The sequence below is a fragment of the Poecilia reticulata genome, linkage group LG13 (genome assembly GCF_000633615.1).
Source record: "Poecilia reticulata strain Guanapo linkage group LG13, Guppy_female_1.0+MT, whole genome shotgun sequence".
Taxonomy (NCBI): Eukaryota; Metazoa; Chordata; class Actinopteri; order Cyprinodontiformes; family Poeciliidae; genus Poecilia; species Poecilia reticulata.
Genome location: NC_024343.1, coordinates 10702050 through 10721132, shown reverse-complemented (window position 1 = coordinate 10721132; position 19083 = coordinate 10702050). Strand labels below are relative to the sequence as shown.

Sequence of the window (19083 nt, the reverse complement as noted above, 5' to 3'; positions counted from 1 at the left end):
GTGCAAATAAATGCATCAGAAAATACTACAAACTCACTTCCACTTTTGTAACTGTGGCGGTGTGCAAGAAGAATACTTGGTGAATTGCTGATGGCAGTAACATTTAGTAACAGTGTTACATGAAACAGCCTGATATGGTAAGAGGACCAACTGAAAACAAGTGAGCATTTCTGCATATAATCACAGCCTGGAAGTAACTGTTTTCAGAAATAGTGCCTTCCATTTGTCTGCCTCATTTATGATAATAAATTATGATAATAGCACACATACTGGAATATAATACATGTTAGGAACATATTCGTTTTATGATCAGGATGCAAAGTTACAAGCAAATGGGAAGCTTTCCCAGAATAATATGTCACTTATGTCCAGGTCAACCGATTATTCACATTTTCCCAGTAATTATATTGTGTATTTAATGGGTTACTACAGGTTGAGTGGTTAAAAGTAAAAATAAAATACAGGAAAGTCTTTTGAGCATCTCTTTAGCAGAAATGGGTAAAAAAAAAGATTTAGCTCTCTTCACAAATCCTTAAATCTTTTGGCTTAAATTTAAAGTCTCATCCTCCTGTGAAGGATCAAAGTGTGTTGAAAAGTAAGCTGAAACTAACTTTCTTTAAATGATTGATTCTGTTAAGGAACTATTAATTTTTTTTAAAGAGTAACTTCTTGTAAAGAACACGGTAATCCACCACTTACATGCATCATCAGAAGTTATGCATATTTCCATTAAAAACTGAGAAAACTCTACATAGTGGATGGACACAAAAAAAAAAAAAAAAAAAAAAAAAAAAGTTCCTGGATCTGCAAACTTTCTTCAAGCTAATTTTGATCTTTCCAACTTCCATGTAAAGTGTAAAAAAACAGGCTGACATTTGTTTGGGATCCGAAAGGTATTCAAAGGTCACATAGTAAAGTGCGTCACCATGAACAAATATAGAAAACTCTCAACTTGAGCTTCAAAATATTAATGGTTCTAGTACACTGGAATTTAGACATGGCACCCTTCTCTCCTGAAATCAACCTCCAGTTCCAGCCAAAGTAGAAACATCTTTAGATTTCAAAAGATGTCTCTTGTAAAAAAAAAAAAAACACAAAAATCCACATGCAAAACTCTCAGAGAAATGTATTCTTTTGTCAATTGTTGTTTGTGGTTACCTATACATAAGTTTTATTTTATCTTTGATTTTAGTTATCGCTTCGCCACTGGTAAGGTTAAATATCAGCCTTGCTTTGACTGTTCCCCAGGAGAAGAAGCATTCTTGATGGTGCAGTCTCTGTCTCAAGTGATTGATTGGAGCCTCATCTGCACTAATGAAGGATTTTAGAGGTGTGCTCTTGATCCATGTGCTTCTTAGTGATGTGTTCACTTGTATAAATTGGAACGCCACCATTTGCTTGCAACGTTGTTACTGGTACTCATCAATTTTCCCACAGAGGAATAATAAATAATATTTCTATTCTATTCTATTCTATTCTATTCTATTCTATTCTATGCAGAGTACAGAAAACATCCGTGAACTAGTCACCCATAATTTAACAGCTAATTGCTGTTTATGACACAAGCTTGATATCACACCCGAGTCTATTTGAGTGGCAGTGTGTGCGCATATGTGTGTCTGCATGTGTGTGAGTGAGTAAATGGATAAAGAAAAATCTGCTTATTACAGAGAAAGGGGAAAAAAAAAGTCAGCAGCTTTTTTCCCCCTGCCAACCTGCATTTCTCAGCCTTTTCTGACCAATATTACATTTCTGCCTCCATTAAAAAGAAATAACTGCACAGCCTTTCTAACTCCCATATCTTTTCTGCAAGCTACACTTCAATGTTTTTAATTTTCTTTCAAATAAAAAGCCAATACAAAGTTGACCAATATATTCTGTGGGTGTTTAAGTGAGGTACATGATGTGCCTGCAGCATTGTCTTCAGTCTGCTTTTTAAAATGTGTGTGTGTTTCCTCAACACACACTACATTGTGGGGACCGACTGCTCTTTATGGGGTCCAAAGCCCGGGCTTCATAAGAAAAAAATGTGTGTTTTTGGGTTGTGAGTTAGATTTAAAACTAAGGTATGAATTGAATTTAGGTTAGGTTTATACTGGTAATGGTTGGGTTTGGTGTAAGAGTCAGAATTAGGATATAGAGATGAATTGAAATTGAAGGGAAGTTAAATCAAGTTCAAGATAGAAAGACATTTTGTGTGTGTGTGTTGGGGGTAGTGAGGATTGAGAGGCTGGGTCATGGTAGGGTGTGTGTGTGGGTCAACACTGAAAGTGTTTTCAATAGAAGAGGATTCAAGGTCACAGAATCTGACCCTGAACTCAATACAAAATTACCTGGGAGATTTACACTAACTATACAAATAATGATCCCATCATTCCATGTTTGTTTAACCCTAAAGTACACCGTACTGGTTCAGAGGTGGCTTATACAAGGAATGTGAAAGTTGTACCCCATATCCTCTGTAAGTCTGTTTAGTGACTTTTTAAGCACCGACTACAGCTGCAGTTCATTCACTATTAACCTTCTCCAAATTATTGAATAAAATGTATTTCACATTATAAATGTTGCTATACATATTACTTGGAATGTTTCTCTTCTTCACATTTTCCTTCCATTCAAAGGTCAATTATTGTTCCATGAGAGAGCACTCTGTGAAAAGCTGACTTCTTGATCATTAATGTTTTGTTTCTTAAACCCTGCTGGACAACTGTCAGCAGTGGTCTTCCTGATGTTTGTAGACCTAACATGACCATTACTTTCTGTATTGCAGATTGTTTTTAATTAGTCTTTCTGAGAATTATGTTTGGGAGGTTTTCATTTCCATATGTAAAACATAGTACACAACTTGAACAGGAATAAAAGTTTGAAATGCATCAGCATGAAATGACTGTAAATTTTACTTTTTGAACTATCAATTTCCAGTTAAAACTCTAAAATATCAGTTAAAGCAGACAATCCCGTTGACTACCTGAAATTCTTAAATCTATAAAGCCTGCATAAATTAGGTTTTAGATCCAGTGTTGGTCCCAATGCCAAAGATTAAAGGCAGCAAAACATGCAAGAAACATAATTAGTTAAGTCTCAAGTTAAATCTGTAAACGTATATCTCTCTGTTTATGTATGTGACTTATGTACAAGTGGAGAATTATTTAAAGTTAGCATGTTACAATTGCATAAGGAAATTTTCTCAATTCTAATGTACAGCCAAACTTTCCAGCTCTTCATGTGACAACTGGAATTACTGTCATTTAACTATAACAAAAATAGAAGTTGACATTTAAGTGAATGACTCAAATTGACTGTAGGCAGTGCAGAAATCTACCAGGACCTGACAAATAATAGAGACTGGATTTCAGGCAATTGCACAAGCTGGACTCATGACCCACCAGTCCATTTCATTTGCCAACAATAATGCTGCAGAATAATACTAATGAAAATCAGGATACTGGCGGGACTGCGATTCATTACTGGTCCAGAGACGACAACGCCGTTTCACTACAACAACCCAAGCATAATTTAGGGAAATATCAGGTATTAGAACAACAACAAGAACATATTAGCAAGGTTGAACCATTCTGCCAAATGTAATCTGCACTGAACTGTATGTCAGAAGTAAAGCTGTATACTAACTCAAATGTATTTTATTTGGTTGTGTTGATCAGGTGACAGGTATTTAGAGCTAAAATTGAAGCACTTCCAAAAATTATTATTCACAGATCTCATTTATATTCATTACAGAAAAATGGAAGCTTATTATTACCATCTGTTCAGATTAATTACGATTGGATGTTTCTTTCATAGTTATTGCTTATTAAATTCCATAAAGCTGGTTTCTCAACTTTAAATAGATGGCAGAAGAGGCTATTTGTTCTTCAAATAATTAATATCAGTACCTAAACTTTGAAATGTATTATACATAGGAGTGACATTTTTACATCTCATAATTTAATAAGCTGCTTGGCTCCATTTTAAAACATCTTTAAGCATCTTGCTTGGAGTATATTTGTGCTTACTGCTACTTTTAACCATTGTGCAGAGTAGCATATTAACTGTGACCTTTAATGTCTTGTTTAGGTGCCTAGAGAATAAAGTCATCTAAGCCTTAATCAGTGTGCATCAGTTCATTGGCGATAGATGAGAGCAAAAAAAAAAAGTTAAATGCAAGTTTCAGATTTCTGCTGAAGTTAATTCACTGTTAGATCTGACAAGAAAGTTTAGCAGGCCACTCATTGTTATTACGCAAATTCAACTTGGTAATATATGGCTCTGATATGCACAGTGAATGATATTCAGAGACCATGTGTGTCAGGATACTTTTTGGAAAATATTCTGGGTCCCATGTGATGTATGTTAAAGCCTTAATTAACAAAATGTCATACTATTCTCAGAAAACAATACACCAACTTGAGTATCAAATTAACACATGGATGCAACACTATGTTCCTAATATTGTAAAAACATAATATACAAAAAATGAATTCAAAATAACACACCCAGAGTTTCTGATACAGAAATATAAGTTTTTTTAAGAGTTGCCTGCAAACACCATGTCTGTGAAAAAACATTTGTGATAAAAGTGAAAACGTATGATCATGAGATTATTTTTGAGTTTGCATGCACCAGTGTGTTTCAGTTAAATTCCATCCCTCATACCTGGAGGCCTCAGTCATTGTCACTTCGCTCCATTCCATATTTCTCCTGCCTATGCAACTGGGACGTTTTATTTTATTTGCTTGCTATAGACCAAGGTCTGGATGATTGATGGACCAACATCAGGTACTCCCTGCCCATTTGTCAAGTGCCCCTATTTAGGACAAGCAACTTCCATGTCCACACATACACAAAAATAAAAACACACAAGAAAGCAAACAATATTTTTAACCTGGTACCTATGCTGAAAAGAGTCTGTGAAATGGTTAAAACACAAAATATAAATGCAACTCGATAAGAATGCCGTAAAAAGGTTCAGTTCAAAAAGTAAATCTCATAAGTACTATTATACAGATTCATTCCAAGTGGTATTTTTCCAGCATTCATGTCTGTTATACTTGATGATACTCATCTGCAGGTAATGAAAACCACAAATCAAGTTTTTCCTGAAAATTTGAATGATAGAAATGTAGAAATCCATCCACATTCAAAGATAAATGGTCAATGCAAAGTAGCTCAAGAATGCCTGTGTTTATTTAAATTATCTTATTTCATAAATAACAATGGCAACCAAAGGGGAAAAAAAGCTATTTCACTGAAGCAGAAAGCAATGAGTGAGGCGGAGAGTTGAAAACATTTAATATTTGGTTGCCACAGTGATGTGAAATAAAGTTTACACACCACCACCAGCATTTTAGAAGGCTGATGGCACACGCCACAGTTGAGCGCCAGTGGGTGTGAGTATTATTAAATGCACCTGGGGACTTGGAAACGGGGTTAGCAGCCAGCCTGAAGGGGTAGTCATTGTCCCCGGCAGGTTATAGCGGAATAGTGCATCAGTACAAAAGGCCCTAATAGTTAGAATTTCACAAATTACGGTCTCATCGACTCATCAAGAAGCCAGCCATCACCTGTAAATAAATGGGATAAAGTCCCAATCTTACCATCTGTGTCAATTTGGCCAATATAACACATGTAGGTGCGAGAACTTACATTTTAGTGAACCTTGTGCTTTATAGATTACAACCTTTGCGTGACATACATCAGGCAGTACCTGATTTGATGAATTCACACCCAACACCGCACGTGACCTGGAGGTTGCTATTAACAAATCTGGGCTTCCTTAATATTTGAGCAGTGCAAAATGTTGATGGTCTCTTTAGACTTTAAGAAGCTCCAACCACATACTGAAAACATACTGTATATTGTACAGCACAAGGGCATACCTATCAGTAGGGCAACATTTCTGTCTTAGAAATCTTCATTTATTGGTCTTTGTGATGATGTTATTTAACCTGGTGAAATTCAGATTCATTCATCTGCCAGTCCTTTTCAACAGGTTTTGATTATATATCTAGTAGCACTAGGAAACTTTTCATATTTACCAAATGCTAAAACTGAAATTGTTCTATAAAACCATCTGAGTGAATATCCAAAGCTGAAAATAACACAAATGAAAGTGATACCTTATTCAAAGTAGTTTTTCTTTCAATAGCAATGAATTCTCTATTTGTATGTACCAGAGCATTAACAATCAAAGGTCAAAGGAAAACGGCTTAAAAAAAAATGAATGGGGTGATATATAGTGGCTGAACATGCCATCTCTGAAGGTAGAGGCAGCAGAGAGTAAGATAAATAGGTAAGAGAGCTGCAGTGCAACGGAGTGGAAAGAACAGTAAGCCGCGAGACTAGATTTATACTCTGTAAAGTGTTTTTAGAAGATATGTCACTAAATATGTGTGAACAGATGAATATCAGGTGACATGACAGACACTAGAAAAATGCAATTGTGTAGAATGAAACATATGAGCCGAGTAAAACAAAACAGAAATATTAAAGAGAGGTCCAGTTGTGAGAAGCTAGCGTACTCGGTATCAATAGTATAATCAATAAGCAACACTTAAAATATAACCTTCAGGAGGGTTGTTTTTATAGCTTTACTTTGGTTTTTACCAGAGACAGACATAGCTGTTTTGGTGCCCCCGTGTTCCCTCGGATAAAGGATACTCTGTACACTAAGCAAGTATTACCTCACTTGCTTATTGTGTCAATAAGCAAGTGGGGTGATAAATTACGTTTTCCATCGTTACAATACCGTTACCATTACCATTACAGCACAGAGTGGGTGACCCCCTGCAGGTGTAAAGGCTGCACCAATGGATCCACCAGTCATGTCTGCAACACTGGCTGGACGAGAAGCAAAAAGTTAGCAGCGGCGCCGTCAACTGTCCGCAGTGTGGGACCAAATACTGCATCATTTATCCCAAGATAGGCCTGCTGGTGTACTTCCTGAAGCAAGCAGACAGAGTGATGGAGCTGGCTGATCCTCTGTTCCTCCTCATGGACCTGCCGACCATCTCGGTGCTGCTGGTCCTGGGGAAGATGATTTGCTGGGAGGATTACTTAGTCAGGCTGTGGCATAGGTACTCCTATAAACACAGCCCTTCATCGGGTAGTAGCGGTTATCTGCCTCGTCTGCGTACCGACGGGCTTGGTGCTGGAGACCACGTGTCTGTATTAGGGGTGTAGTGATACAATAATTTCACAATATGATATACAATATTCTGGTCACAATATGATATGTACCACGATATATGTTGAGCGATACAATTTGATACGATTCAGTGCATTTTTACGATTTTCTCAAAGATTTTAGAAGGACAGTGATTTTAGGGACATTTTGTGTTCCATAGACTTGAATTTAGTTAACTGAAAACTGATTAAAAGCACCAACTACACAATACCTGACTGATTGGACAGTCTAACAGTCTGCAGCTGGACAAAATTAATCAAAGATGCAGTGAGAGAATTAGTTTCTGTCATTTAATTCATGTGGATTTGACATAAAACTCAAAAGTTTAAACGGTAATCCAGGAGCACAGTGGGGAGATTATCAGCCTCTGTAGACTCTCAATATGCAAATGATTGCACTTATGTTTTTTTCTTTTGGACACTGTGGCTGCATTTTGGAGTAAAAATGCAGCCATAAATGCAGTCTTTTGGACTATGGGGGAAAAGGCTTTTCTACCTTGGCTCCCGGAGTTAGCCGTGGCTGTAAACTGTTTACTACTAGCTGCTAAAGTAGTGGCTCTTCCTCACCCCGTAGTGATCGACTACCTGCAGCTACGCAGCGCCGCTATTCTCCTGCTTGGATCTCTGAGTAGCTGCCTCTCAGACTGCCAGGATCTCATCGTTCTCTCAGTCTCTGATACTCTTTGTCTGTTGCTAATAAGAATGATCGATCAGCCATTGTTATCATGGAAATCCTCACTGCGCCGCGGATTCCGGCTGGGGGTTTTTCCTCTTCGTCTTCCTGCTCAAAACACAGTGTCGCTGCCGCTTCGGGTGTTATCAACCCATGTTCATTCTTCAGGTAATCCTTTATATACAGAACAGAAACCGCTAATCTAAAAACTAATTACAAAGTGAATGCTACCAGTCGAAATTTGCATTAATTTCGCGATCTCACTGCTTTTGCAGCTGCTCCGTTCGCGCCGCTACTCCTTTCCGCTTCTCGGTTCCGCTTCCCTTTCACGGTTACTTGCGCAACTTTACTTCGTTTCTCAGCAACAAAATACAGCCCATCGTTATTTATTGAAGATTTTACATGTCCAAAAACACAGGAATCTAATGTTTCGTTTTGTACGTTTGGAAGCTCATTCCCTCTCACATAATCGGAAAAGCCGGGGAATGGCGGCGCTTTTGACATTTCTCTGACATTCGRAAAAATATGGTTTACTAATTTTAGCATAACTCCGGTTATACTTGGCCTATTAACACAATTTAAAAACTGGTGTGTAGTTTATAATGTGCACTTTAAGATCAAGTTGAAAGTGAGATTGAGGGAGGCGGAGTCTTGCTGCTGCGCCGTAACAAACTAGAGTTAAAAAGAGCTTAAGGCTATGGACGCCTATTGTTTAACAGATCGATACTCGCGGATGAAAAATCTATACTTTCCGAGGGCGAAAAATATCGATATATATCGCTGAATCGATTTATTTATACAGCCTTAGTCTGTATCCAGGACTCTGTGCGGGGCGCTTATCTTTCCCTCCATAGCCACTCTGGTGGGATGGCTGCTGATCCGACGGGTTACCTCCAACCTGCAGTGCGCCATACTGGAGGGCATTGCATCATGCTGATCAAAGGTGTACTGAAAGTGTATGTCAAGCAGCAGCAGTACATCATGTAGGCTAACTATTCGGAGAGACACGGGAATGGAATATATAGATATTATAGATAATACTTCATGCTACACCAGTTTGCCAGTATCAAATATCATGATGCGCGATATCATGATGGCGGCATAGGATGAACTCACAGGTAGACGGCGGCATGATGTTTTGCTTTATGGGTTTCACAGAAAGGCAGTTACAGACTCGGAGACTCAACGTGGTCAGGAACTTAGACAACAACAGACAGTTCTTATCCAGCTGACAACTAGACTTGAACCCAGGACAAAGTGACGCCAACTCAGACAATCTCAGACGATGTCTGACGAGAATCACGCGCCCCACCATGGTGCACGCAGACTTAAATAACAGGGAGACACATGAGGATAAAGTAAACAGGGAACATAGGAAACTTCATGGAACACAAATAATACCTGAACACAGAAAGGAAAACACAGTAAAAACACAGGAAAAAAACTCCAGAAAATAACTGACACCATGACAGAATCCCCCCCCCCACCCCCCGGGCGGATAACAGACACCCAAAACAAAGAAATTTACACACAGACTCAAACGCCCCATCAATCCGGACCCCCTAACGGGAATAAAAGAACAAACTCAAAGGCAGCCCAAAACCAGTGTGTGGCCTACCAAAAAACCAAAAACACAGTCACAGAGACGGACACAAGAAAGTAGATACAGCTGTGAATTTCGCAAAGCAGCTTGGAGGAGACGCTTTAATGACACGACTCCGGATCACATTAGGGCCAGATTGATGAACTCGCACATGCGCTGACCTGAAAACAGGTTTTGCTCTTTGGTTTCAATGTAGAGTATTTAATTATGCTAATAGTTGTAAAAAAATAATGGTAACTACTTTGCGGATTTCACTTATCGCGGGTTATTTTTGGAATAACGAAAAACAAGGGATCACTGTACATGGAACACAATTAAACCCTGAACACGGAAAGGAAAACACAGGAAAAAACCCCAGAAAATAACTGACACCATGACATCAAAGTCCTAATGATTTTGCTTTTATGTTTGTAGTTAAAACCACACATAGAATAAACGTCATCTTAAGAACCCTGATTTTGGTTTGGCAAAACAAGTTTTTAATATTGGACATATGTACGGACAAAGCATTGTCTTATTTTTTTTATCATTCTAATTATGTCACTAATTTGTATTCATTTATAATCTAAATCAATCTAAGATCTAAATTGTTTTGGCATTCTTTTCTATCAAAAAAAGTTTTTGGCTAATTGTATTTTGCAGAAAAATTCTAATTTCTAGGAGACGGTTGTACTTTTTTTGCTCGCATGTACCCTTGAAACCCCATGTGGCTGCATAGGATTCACAAGTAATCAATAAGCAGAGTTGTAGGCCTGAGATTATACTCTGTATAATGATGGCAATAAAAGGATTGAGGAGAATAAAGACAGCGGCATGAGGGTAAGAGAAATGAGATAATAACACAGAAGGCAGGATGTGGTGCCGACATCCTTAAACATTAGCAGTCTGCAGTCAAAGTCACCTTCATTAAAACACAGCGTTCATAATGTCTTTGTTGAATTAGCAAACTCTACTTCATGCATTTAAAGAGATAAAGAGGACATTTTAGAACAAATACTGGTGCTTGAGTTCTTTATTTGGAATGACTCAATCAAGGATTTTGTTTTCTTGTCTTGTCCCAATCACAGTTATTTAAGATCTGACATTTGCCGGTGCTGGGTTCTGATCTAATGTTAAACTAAAGTTAACAAAGGACTTACATGGATATATACTTAAATGTTAAGTAGTTTTCCTTTGCAATAAAAATAACACTGCTTTTTGTGTTATTATCCACAAATGTGTCCTGCTCAACTCACTCACTGTTGAAGTGTAGGCGGAGCAGTCAGTTTCTGTCCTTATTTTTCTTGATGGCCATAGATTTTTAATTTCCATTATACTGTTCCTCCACTACTACTGTGGCACTACTGTGCCCTAACAATGTGCTGTCTGAAATGAAGTGTATTATTTGTGTTTCATGACGACATGTCTGAGTTGACATATGATACAGGTATTGTCTTCAAAAATACGTGTTTTGTGTCTACTAGCAACATTGTCAATTATAGCTGAATAGAGCTGGTTTTCTCTGCTTTGAGAAAACCCTATACTCTATACAGCTCAACGTTCTTAACAGTTTAGACATTTGTTTTCACAACCCAGAACAGGGAGAATAAAGACATCTGTTTCACAGTGAATGTAAAGGATGAAAAATATCTAGCTATTTCCAGAAAACAGATCTGTGGAGCAAAGAACTATTGCCCCGGTCCTACAGTATATCACAGTTTTGTATGGCATGCAAACAAAACTGTATGAGAAACAGGGAGGTTGTGGATTAACTGGATTGTATTAACTTTGAAAACTAAATTCATTCTATCAAAGCAGGTATCCATCTTAGTTTTGACTCTGAAAGTCCTAAGTAAATTGTAGTAAACTATAACTATTTTTTCAGAACATTACTGAAGAAATTTAAACGGGGCCTGCAAAAGGGTGCCCATCGGTTGGAACCCAGCATTCTGATGCTAAAAATTAGCATCAATGCTAAAGTAAGCTACAATGTACGCAATAGCATGTGGAGAGTCTGTTTAGTAACATGGACTTACTCCATTCAGTATGTTAAAATTTGTGCATAGTTAAAATGAGCCAAAATGCTAATGTTAGCCTAAATGCTGCCAGTGGCATGTGGGGTATCACCAGCATGTCATTTTACATTGACTTCCTCTATTCAGTGTGCCAAACATTTCAAATAAATAAAAGAAATAGCTAAAAAGCTTACTTTAGGGAAAAATCTACTGCTAATGTTGGCAGTGCACTGGTCCCCACTTGTGCTAATGCTAATGCACTGCCTTCTGATTTTCTTTTTCAAAGGTAAAAATCAGATGTTTACATCATAGCACTTCATTACTATAAAACACACTCGTCTCTTAGCAACAAATTAACAACAAATATTGTTATTGTTCAACAGGCATAAGATTTCTTCTGCTCTTTTGAAATACTGTACTTCTTATCTTACACTACTTACTATTTAACAAGGATTATGCAATTGGTGAATTTTGCAGAAGAGTTTGGTGCAGTTGGTCAATTTTGAAAAGTAAAAATCTGATGTTTACTTTCTGGCACTTGGTTACCAGAAAACGTGCTCATCTCTTAGCAACAGATAAACAACAAATATTGTTATTGTTAAAAAAACATAAGGTTTCTTCTGCTCTTTTGAAATATCTGCTTATCTTATACTACTTAGTACTCGACAAGAATTATGCAGTTGGTGAATTTTGCAGAAATGTGAAAATGTTTTTGTTTTTTTTGGGGGGGGGGGGTTGTCATTGGTGGTAAATATATTATGAAACAGACATCCAACACAAAAGTAAAAATCTGATTTATACTTTGTGGCAGTTTGTTACCAGAAAAAAACTCATCTCTTAACACCAAATTAATAACAACTACTATTATTGTTTATCAAACATAAGCTAATTTGAAATACTGCTTATCTGCTTAGACACATGAAATTACAGTTGGTAAATTTTGAAAAGTAAAAATCAGATGTTTACTTTGTGGCACTTGGTTACCAGAAAACGTGCTCATCTCTTAGCAACGGCTTAACAACAAATATTTTTATTGTTGAAAAAAAATAAGATTTCTAATGCTCTTTTGGAATAACTGCGTGTCTTACACTTCGTACTATTTAACAAGAATTGTGCAGTTGGTGAATTTTGCAGAAATGTGAAAATGTATTTTTTTTCCCTTATTAGTTGTAAATATATAAAACAGACAAATTTAACACAAAAGTGAAATTCTGACTTATACTTCGTGGCAGTTCGTTACCAGAAAACGTGCTCATCTCTTAGCAACAGATTAACAACAATTATTGTTATTGTTCAAAAAACATAAAATTTCTTCTGCTCTTTTGAAATACCTATTATCTTACACTACTTACTATTTAATAATAATTGTGCAGTTGGTGAATTTGGCAGAAAAGTTTTTTTGTTTTTTTGTCATTGGTGCTAAATGAAACAGACATCCAACACAAAAGTAAAAAATCTGATTTAAACTTTGTGGCAGTTTGTTACCAGAAAAACACGATCATCTCTTAACACCAAATTAATGGTAAGCAATATTATTGTTTATCAAACATAAGCTCATTTGAAATACTGCTTATCTGCTTAGACACAAGAAATTTACAGTTGGTAAATTTTGAAAAGTAAAAATCAGATGTTTACTTTCTGGCACTTGGTTACTAGAAAACTTGCTCATCTCTTAGCAACAGATTAACAACAAATATTGTTATTGTTCAAAAAACATAAGGTTTCTTCTGCTCTTTTGAAATAACTGCTCATCTTATACTACTTAGTAGTTGACAAGAATTGTGCAGTTGGTGAATTTTGCAGAAATGGGAAAATGTTTTCTTTTTGTTATTGGTGGTAAATATATTATGAAACAGACACTCAACAGAAAAGTAAAAATCAGATTTATACTTTGTGGCAGTTTGCTACCAGAAATAAATGCTTTTCTCCCAACACCAAATTAATAACAAGTAATACTAGAACATTTCTGAAGAAATTTAAACGAGGCCCGCCAAAGTGTGCCCGTCGGTTGGAACCCAGCGTTCTGATGCTAAAAATTAGCATCAATGCTAAAGAAAGCTACAATGTAGTCAATAGTATAGAATTACTTGAATGTTCACTAACATGGACTTCTTCCATTCATTATGCTACAATTAGTGTATAATCTAAAATGAGCCAAAATGCTAATGTTAGCCTAAAATCTAACATTACCATTTAGGCTAAACAACATACTACAGCTGTCAGAATAGCAGTAGTATGTTGTTTTACTTTTACTTGCTCCATTCACTATGCTAATCGTAGCCAATAAATAAAAAAATGAGCTAAAATGCTTATTTTATTAAAAAATCTAATGTTAATGCTGAGCAAGGCAGTGCACTAATGTTGGAGATTATACATTCTCCATTTAGATTCTTAATGTATGAGGTTCAAGAAGAGTTAGCGAGTTGAATTCATGAATTCTATTTATTAAGAATAATAAATAGCGCTGGTCCATTGTCATGTTTTTCTTATGAGATAACACAGCAAAATGGCACCTAACAGTTTCTATTTCCGTTTTTGGCCTCTATCTAAGCTATGCCCTAAAAAGGGTGTTCCCTAGTGTGTCATTTCCTTTGACCTTAGTTGTGTCTAAGTGCTTTTACAAGGCATTTCAATCCTCTCGCATTTCAATGGCAGGCCCCAATAAATATTGGCTTAATACATTTGAATCTGGATGGTGTTCCAAATTGCTGCACATAAGATTAATTTACTTTTTTAACAGTAAGAATTTAAATCGGATGCCAATTTTGACAAGAGAAGAGCAAGAGCATATCCTTGAAAAACACAGCTGTTTTCAATTAATTTTATATACATAGCAGCATTCACAATAAATGTCATCTAGAAACACTTTACAGGAAAAAGTCAATCCAATCACATTCAAATTAATCCTAGTGATCAAACAGTGCCTTAAGCTTTGTTAATTATCCAAATTAGTTCAATAAATTCTCTATCTAATGAAATCCAGCTGATTGCATTAAATCACTGACTTGCTGCATTCACTCCTCATGGACGAGCACGTAGGAACATATGGAGTAATCAGATCTCTTGTGTATGAAGGAGTTTGATTATTGAGGGCTTTATATGTGAGAAGAAAATTCTGCATTTAACAAAACCAATAAAGCTAAAAGAGAAGAAATATGATCTCATTTTAATTTTCATCAGAACTCTTGCTGCAGCTTTATTAATCATTTGAAGGCTTTTGGGCTTCCAGATAGTAAAAAATTACAATTGTCCAGCGCTGAAGCAACAAACACAAGGACTATTATCTTTGTCACACCTGGACAGAATAATTTTGGTAATAATCCGAAGATTATACATTAAGAATCCAGCGTTTTATTTTGGTAATAAAACACTGGAAATATGTGTAATGTGTAATATGAGATTTAAATTGTGCCCTGGTAATGTGTATATATATATATATATATATGTTTTCCTTTGCTTTTCTTTGCTCTCTTCTTTCCATCCTTTTCACTTTGCTTCTCCATGGAGCTCCACTCACATTAACTTGGTCCGTAAAAATGCTCTAGCTAGTTTGCCATCTGTTGCAAAGTGACTGATGATGACGTTGGTGGACAGCTGGTGACAAGCTTTACCCAGAATACACTTGGAGACAGTATGGGTGATCCACTTGTAATTTTGTGTGTCATAGAGTTAAATGTAAGCGTGAAAATGAAGCCAGTCATGTAGCAACATTTTATTCAATATTTTACACCCACTATGTCACTAAAATTAGTCGGTCTTGTAAAATTTACAGCAACCATGAGTCAACAATGACTGGGGTCAGCCTACTATATAATTTACTAGGGTACCACTTGATATACTATATACACCAAATTCAACAGGAGCTTGCCCATCTTCTCCAGCTCTCATTAGCCGTGAGAAAGGTTTGGATCCCTGAAGTCATATTCTGCCTCCCATCCGGGCCCGGGGCCCCCTGCCCCTTGTCGGGATCCTATAAGTGTTTGATTTTTTTTTTCATTCTTTCAAATTGTGTGTGAATGGGTGGATGACTGAAAGTAGTGTGAAGCACTTTGGGATTCTCTGGATTTGATTAAGTGCTACAGGTCATTTAACATTTTTAATTTCTTCAGGACCTCAGAAGTGAAGGTGTCAAATTCAAGCAATAGTTGTGAGAGCAAATCGAAGATGATTAGCTGCTCTGCATCTTGTCAAAATACTGACTTGGACTTGATTAAGCAAATGTGTGAAGGTCCATTCCATAGCCATTAGTATGAGTGGTTAGTGTGATGGATTACACAAAGGGTCCTAAGCTTGTTAGAAGATTGCCCACACTAATAAAAAAAAGAGGGACTAACCAATATGAGCACAACAAAAAGTCGGTCAAAAAGACATAAAGTCATATAAAATGTACCAATAAATCTGGTCTGTTATGGGAAAGAGCAAGTCACCCAACTTGCTCCATGCTGGATTTTTTTTGTCAGCTTCTCCTCTCAGTGGCACTGCACTGGGACCAATCAGTGTATTTCTGCTGAGGTGCAGGAATGTGTATATTGTGTGTACGTGTGCATGTGTGTTTGCACGCATATAGACAACGGTCCAATACTCTGTAGATATGTTCAAAGTGTTAAAAGTAAGTCTGTTGCAAATCAAAACCTGTTTAGTAAAATGAGTCATGCAGTACACACATTGCAAGTACCCACTGGTATGAGTATTACACATACTCATGTAGGTCTTACATACTGTGTTTTTATATGTCCATCCATTGCCCCATACAGATAACCCTGTAGGGTCACGAGGGAGGCTGGTGCCTATCTCCAGTGGTTAATGGATGAGGCATTTTTTTTTTTTTTTTTTTACAAATTTTTAAACAAATCTGCCTCAAATAAAGAACTTTATTAGATTGTTAATTAACCATTTACAAGTCAACATTACCTTCATTTGACAGTAATTTAAACAAAAGTGAACCTGTAAAACTGCACTTTTAAATAATGGGTTCAAAAATTGGGGTGCAGCTAGTTTTTATGGTTGTGTGCCTGAGAAAAACATTAGGCAAACTAGTGCAAAAAGTTAAGACGGGGAAAACTTTGCATCTTGAGCCTGAAATCCAATACCAAGCCTTACAGAAAAGGGGCTTCAGGTCACAGGTTATGAATATGATATACATAGCAGTGCTTTTCTACACCATTTAATATTTGCCGGGTGTTGTCAGTGGTGATCACAAGTCAAATGTAAAACAGACGTGCAGTGTTGGACAGATCAGAGTCATTGCATTGTCTCATTTCCATTATTCACTACCCAACACTATACATACATTGAGAATGAAGGATATTTGCTCGCTATGTCACTTAAAGCATCTTTATTCCAAGGGGGTGGTTCCCTTCACTTATACTTACTTACAATCTTATGCGACCATAAGCGTCATATTTAACAATAAATGCTACCACACTTCTTGGGCATTCAGAGCAGAACAATGCAGTAAATGATGGCTAACAATATCCTGTAGGTGATACAGTAATTTTCTCAGCCTCGACGCTGAATGTAAAATATCCATCAAAGTTAACGAACTAAGAGTTGCCATCTGGGCTTATTGTCTCCTGTCAAAGCCATACACGCTTCAACTACCAATGGCAGGCTGTTGCTCACGCCCCTTATGTCTTCTTTTCTTCTCGCTATCTCTCCATTTATTGCTTTAGTGACACAGTCTCTCTCTTTTACTCTCCCTATTGTTGCTTTGTCTCATCCTTTTTTCCTTGCCTATACCAGGCATTGAAGAGGAATGATTACTAAATGATTGCTGGCTGGAAGATTGAATAGCACAGTTGACATTTTCCTGTCAGTAATATACAGTGGAAGGAGAAATCTGCATTGGCCTTCCCCCAAAGCATATTGCTCTATTGTTTCCAGCTGTTGTGAGGGACTCCTGATTGTTGACTCGAGGATTTCCTGGATGCACAAGTGTGAGCTGACTGTATGTTTTATGCATCTGAATTACTTTGAAATACTTCATTTTAATTCTAGAAGAGATTGTGGTCAGTGTTGAGTCTAACTACTTTATACATGACCTAAGTTTTACCTTTGCTGTCAGGGCAAATTTTAGAAAAGAACAGCAGCAGGGTGGATTCAAGAGTTGAATCTCTAAAAAATCGAGTACAAACACCAGACATGTCTTCCAGTATCAGCAGTATCCAAAAGGCAACCGAAAAGTTTTGCAGTATAAGCTTCATCGGAAATTCTAATGAGCTAATTAAAATCCTCAAAGTCTCTGTGATTAGGTCTATAATCCACAGCATTTTTTTTTTTTTTTACAGATTTACAGAAATACCCACTTTGAATTCTAACATTTCCTCCTCTGTAGCCAACCAGTACAACTGGAAATAAAATGCAATTTAAAATAAGCTACAATCTTTTTAACCATCTCTATTATTATAGTAAAAAGAAAAAAAAAATCAAAATTATTTACTCAAAGTAAATAAAAAAAAAATTCTTGTTAATCAAACCATCACACATATTTTTGTATCCATCTGTTTTTCTGATATAAAACATTGCATTTACTTCAGTGCAGTTTAATCTGTCTTACATTAATTACTATTTAATTTGCAAGTATGTCTATGACACCTTTCTTCTATGTCTGTGTTCCTTTTTTTTTCGTCCCCTGGTTCTTCAGGCATATTTTTCTTATCTGATAATGTTATCCAATGTGTCGCCAAATCTCCAGGAGTGCAAACACACCTTCACCCGGAGGGAATTTTGATACCTTGTTATCATAGCATATGCAGAGCAGCTATAGCATCTTCTCCACATGACATCTCTTACCTGTGAAGAGACTGCTGGGACAGAGAGAAAGCGGAGAAAGTAGGTAGCAGTGGTATGGTTTTCACACTCCCAGTAACAAGGTAGACTTTTAGCCTTCATGCTGTGGCCTGAGGGCATCAGACTGCTTGTTTTTTCTTTCCCCTTGATTTTTTGTTTTACAGTCTCTTTACTTAGTTTTTCAGGCACATGTGAAAACCTTTATTGTTGCAGGTGCTCGCAATAAAAAAAAAAAAAAAAGAAATATCTGAAACCCGCTAGATCAATACATTATGACCTGCTTAATTAAAGCAACACACAAGAAAACCAGGGATGGTACAACCATCTGCCCTAATTGTGTGATGATGCCCCTCTTGCTGCCAAAAGAGCCCTGGAGGCTTGGACTCCACTAGAGATCCCCAGAGGTGTGCAGTGGTATCTGGTACCAAGAGTTTAGTTGCAGATCTTTTAATTCCTGAAACATAAAGTCTCCATGAATCCGAATTTGTTTGTCCATTATTTACCACTGTTATTGGACTGAGTAGTGCCAAAAGAAAACCTCAAACCAATTCTCAAGCAACACGAGCCTGTTGAAGGAGACTGCAGCCATCAGGTAATACAGCTTCCATTGCACAAAGCAACAGTCTACATTCACTGGCCTGCCTTCTTACTCCAGTTTATCCTGGTCCTAGATGTTTGCCAGGTGAAGGACACATATACCCCAACGTATTAAAGGAACGTGATGCCACAAATAAAGCCACCTTCTTCCATGATTGTCCGGTTCTGGAACAGCGTCTACTTCTGATCTATGCAGCAGAGAATGTATCAGATTAAGATGCCCTTTTGTCTGCTAACACCTTTTT

General features: G+C 37.0%; 1 long non-coding RNA gene and 1 pseudogene across 2 annotated transcripts in view; both read left to right on the top strand.

Moving 5' to 3' along the window:
• Window positions 1-19083, top strand: part of LOC108166804 (uncharacterized) — a 60780-nt gene that overhangs the window by 23280 nt on the left and 18417 nt on the right. Inside the window, exon 3 of one of the 2 annotated variants that reach the window (XR_001777197.1) lies at window positions 18147-18274. The exons of the other annotated variant lie outside the window; for it this stretch is intronic. This is a non-coding gene — a long non-coding RNA (uncharacterized LOC108166804). Of the gene's footprint in view, window positions 1-18146; window positions 18275-19083 lie in introns of those variants that run through there. 2 annotated transcript variants of the gene reach the window in all.
• Window positions 6736-8842, top strand: LOC103474717 (E3 ubiquitin-protein ligase MARCH5-like; annotated as a pseudogene).